This window comes from Crocuta crocuta, unplaced genomic scaffold (assembly GCF_008692635.1).
Source record: "Crocuta crocuta isolate KB4526 unplaced genomic scaffold, BGI_CrCroc_1.0 scaffold2175, whole genome shotgun sequence".
NCBI classification, from domain to species: Eukaryota; Metazoa; Chordata; class Mammalia; order Carnivora; family Hyaenidae; genus Crocuta; species Crocuta crocuta.
This window is the reverse complement of record NW_027533082.1, coordinates 104,445-109,410: the sequence shown is the minus strand read 5'-3', so window position 1 is coordinate 109,410 and position 4,966 is coordinate 104,445.

The window sequence follows — 4,966 nt, the reverse complement described above, 5'->3', positions numbered from 1 at the left end:
ACCTAAATTTTTCTAAAACAAATCAACACTTTATATGTTTAGTAAATTAGTCCCAGTAGAGCCTAAGTGTCTTATTTTTGTCCTGTTTTAGAGAAACATAAATATTGGTTTTATAAATAATTGTTTCAGTTATATTCTGTTAGGATATAGCCTGCTAAGCCTCTCACCTCTGGCCTCCTTACCTCCAGGGAACATAGAAAAAGCCTAGGTTAGCCTTAGCAGGGTTGCTGCCTGCCTCCCCACCCCCACTATGATGGCCCCTCAGCCAAGCTTACACCATGGTTTAAGAGACTCACCCACTCAGGCCAGAAGGAAGTGGCAGGAAATATTCAATGCACTGAATAGGAAAAATATGCAGCCAAGAATGCTTTATCCAGCAAGGTTGTCATTTAGAATAGAAGAGATAAAGTCTTTTCCAGACAAACAAAAACTAAAAGAGCTCATGATCACCAAACCAGCCCTGCAAGAGATCCTAAGGGGTATACTGAGAGTGGAAACAGCAAAACTACAGAGACCAGAGACAACACCACAAGCACAAAACCTACAGATAACACAATGACACTAAATCCATATCTTTCAATAATCACTCCGAACGTAAATGGACTAAATTCCCCAATCAAAGACATAGGGTATCAGAATTGATAAAATAAAATAAACAAGATCCATCTATATGCTGCCTACAAGAGACTCATTTTAGACCTGAGGACACCTGCAAATTGAAAGTGAAGTGTTGGAGAACCATCTATCATGCTATAGGATGTCAAAAGAAAGCCAGAGTAGCCATACTTATATCAGACAAACTAGATTTTTTAATGTTTATTTTATTTTTGAGAGAGAGAGAGTAAAAACAGGAGGAGGGGCAGAAAGAGAGAGAGAGAGAGAGAGACACCGAATCTGAAGCAGAATCCAGGCTCTGAGTTGTCAACAAAGAACCCGATGCAGGACCCGAACCCACAAGCCATGAGATCACGACCTAAGCTAAAGTCAGATGCTTAACCAAATGAGCCACCCAGGCACCCCCAGACAAACTAAATTTTATAACAAAGACTGTAACAAGAGACAAAGGACATTATATCAGGATTAAAGCATCTATCCATCAAGATGAACTAACAATTGTAAATATGTATGCCTCCAGTGTGGAACACACAAATATATGAACCAATTAATCACAGAGATAAATAAATGTAGAGATAACAATATTGTGATTGTAAGAAAATTCAACACTTCACTTACAGCAATGGACGGATCACCTAGGCAGAAAATCAGTAAGGAAACAATGGTTCTGAATAACACATAGGACCAGATGGACTTAACAGATATATACAGATCTTTTCATCCAAAAGCAGTAGAATCCACATTATTCTTTTTTTTTTTTAAATATTTTTATTTATTTCTAGGAGAGAGAGGGACAGCGTGAGCAGGGGAGGGTCAGAGAGAGAGGGAGACACAGACTCAGAAACAGGCTCCAGGCCGTGAGCTGGCAGTCAGCACAGAGCCTGACGCGGGGCCCGAACCCACGAACCGCGAGATCATGACCTAAGCGAAAGTCGGACGCTTAACCGACTAAGCCACCCAGGCGCCCCTAGAATCCACATTATTCTTGAGTGCACATGGAACATTCTCCAAAATAGATCATGTGGGGATCACAAAACAGCACTCAACAAATATAAAAGGATTGAGATAATATCATGCATATTTTCAGATCACAACAATTTGAAACTTGAAATCAACCACGAGAAAAAACTTGGAAATCCTCCAAGTACATGGAAGTTAGAGAACATCCTACTAAAGAATGAATAGGTCCACCAGGAAATTTAAGAATAACTTAAAATATATGGAAGCAAATGAAAATGAAAACATGACAGTACAAACCCTCTGGGATGCAGCAAAGGCAGTCCTGAGAGGAAAATACATCACAATCCAGGCCTATCTCGAGAAGCAAGAAAATTCCCAAATATAGAATCAAAACTCACACTTCAAGGAGCTAGAGACAGAAAAGAAAAGAAACCCCAAAGCCAGCATAAGAAGAGAAATAAAGATTAGAGCAGAAATAAACAATATAGAATCCCCCCCCCCACGAAAACAGTAGAATACATCAATGAATCTAAGAAATGGGTTTTTGAAAGAATAAACAGAATTGATAAACCCCTAGACAGACTTCTCAAAAAGAAGAGTGAGGACCTAAATGGATAAAATCACAAATGAAAGAAGTGAGATCACAACCAGCACCACAGAAATACAATTATTAGAGAATACTATGAAAAAGTACATGCAAACAAACTGGATAATCTGGAAAAAATGGACAAATTCCTAGATATCCACACACTACCAAAACTCAAACAGCAAGAAACAGACCCATAACCAGTGAAGAAATTGAACTGGTTATCGAAAATCTCTAGTAAATAAGAGTCCTGGGCCAGATGGCTTTCCAGAGGAATTCTACCAGACATTTAAAGCAGTTAGTACCTATTCTTCTCAAGCTGTTCCAAAAACTAGAAACTGAAGGAAACCTTCCGGACCCATTCTATGAAGACAGCATTACCTTGATTCCCAAACCAGGAAAAGACTACACTATAAAAGAGAACTACAGGCCAATATCCCTGATGAACATGGATGCAAAATTTCTCAATAAGATACTAGCAAATCAAATTCAACAGTATGAGAAAAGAATTATTCGCCATTATCAAGTGGGATTCATTTCTGGGCTGCAGGGCTAGTTTAATGATACATCACACTAATGAAGAAAGTATAAGAACGACTGTCTTCTGTGAGTGAAAACATATGTATCTGACTTTTTCTAACTTATTTCACTTAGCATAATATCCTCCAGTTCCATCCACGTTGCTGCAAATGGCAAGGTTTCATTCTTTCTCATTGCCAAGTAGTATTCACATCTTCTTTATCCATTCATCAGTTGATGGACATTTAGGCTTTTTCCATAATTTGGTTATTGTTGAAATCACTGCTATAAACATTAGGGTACATGTGCCCCTATGCATTAGCACTCCTGTATCCCTTGGGTAAATTCCTAGCAGTGCTATTGCTGGGTCATAGGGAACAAAATGAGGGTTGATGGGGAGTGGGGGAGAGAGGAAAGTGGGCGATGGGCATTGAGGAGGGCACTTATTGGGATGAGCACTGGGCATTGCATGTAAGCCAATTCGACAATAAACTATATTTTAAAAAATAGATATAATACATAAATTAATTAATTAATTAATTAATTAATGCAAAATAAAAGCTTCAAACAAAGAAAGTTCTGGAAGTTCTAGAAGTTCACATAAATTAAATTATAGAATATGTAAATAAAATGACAGTATGGTATTGGCACAAACCAGACACATAGACCAATGGAATACAATAGAGAATCCAGATTTAGGAATACATATGTATGGTCAACTAATCTTTGACAAAGGAGGAAAGAGTATCCAATGGAAAAAAGACAGCCTCTTTAGCAAATGGTGCTGCGAAAACTGGACAGCAACATGCAGAAGAATGAAACTAGACCACTTTCTTACACCAAATGGATGAAAGACCTAAATGTAAGACAAGAAACCATCATAATTCTAGAAGAGAAAACAGGCAACAACCTCTTTGACCTTGGCTGCATTAACTTCTTACTTGACATGTCTTTGAAATAAAAGCAACAATGAACTGGGGCGCCTGGGTGGCTTAGTCGGATAAGCGTCCGACTTTCGCTTAGGTCATGATCTCACGGTTCGTGGGTTCGAGCCCTGCGTCGGGCTCTGTGCTGACTGTCAGCTCAGAGCCTGGAGCCTGTTTCAGAGTCTGTGACTCCTTCTCTCTCTGACCCTCTCCTGCTCACGCTGCCTCTCTCTCTCTCTCTCCTAGAAGTAAATAAAACATTAAAAAATTAAAAAAAAAGCAACAATGAACTATTGGAGCCTCATCAATATAAAAAGCTTCTGCACAGCAAAGGGAACAATCACCAAAACTAAAAGATAGCTTACAGAATGGGAGAAGATATTTGCCAGTTACATATCAAGGGTTAGTATGCAAAATTTATAAAGAACTTAANAGACTTTTAAATACAGAGAACAAACTGAGGGAGGAAGGGGGTGGGGGTGGGGAAAATGGGTGATGGGCATTGAGTAGGGCACTTGTTGGGATGAGCACTGCATGTTTTTTATATGTGATGAATCATGGAAATCTACTTCCAAAGTCAAGAGCACACTATACAGTATAGTTTAGCTAACTTGACAATAAAGTATATATATAAATAATTATATATATGTGTGTGTGTATGTATATGTATGTGTGTATATATATATGTACATACTTATATATATGTGTGTGTGTGTATATTCTCAACCTAGGAAGTCTATGGACCACCTGAAATTCTAAGCAAGTTCGTGCATGATTGGAGCTAGTGAGATACATGAAATTTTGTGGGGAAAGAGTTGTACCTTAGGAACCTGAACAGGGTGACATTATGAGGAAGCTGAAACTGAGGAAGAGAAAAGACATAAGAGGAGAAGGGGATGCGAAAGGAAGGGAGAATGAGACAGCAGCTGAGCCAAGTTAATGGCAGAGCACTACATACTGGTCCTGGCCCCTGGAGGTCCATTAGAAACTGGCTGTTGGTTCTCAGATTCCCTTAAGGTTATAGTGCTCTTTACTGTTCCTTCAATGCCTACCATGGATCCTGCTTCAGCTGAGCTAGCCTAAGTATCTATTCCTTAAAACCAATGAGACTAACTAAAACAATAGCTATCTGTAATAAAACATTCTTAAAAATCAACAAAATAACAGTAGTTATCACTACTTAAAAACTGGTGAAAAGACATCAAAAAGGTATTGACCAAAGAGATATCTATGTGGAGAACAAGTATAAGTTATAAGACTCACTAGTGGTCAAAATATACAAGTTAAAACTTCAAAGTACTCTTATTTACCCTTCAAACTGAGGAATATTTTTTTTAAAAAGCAATACCATCCATTTTGT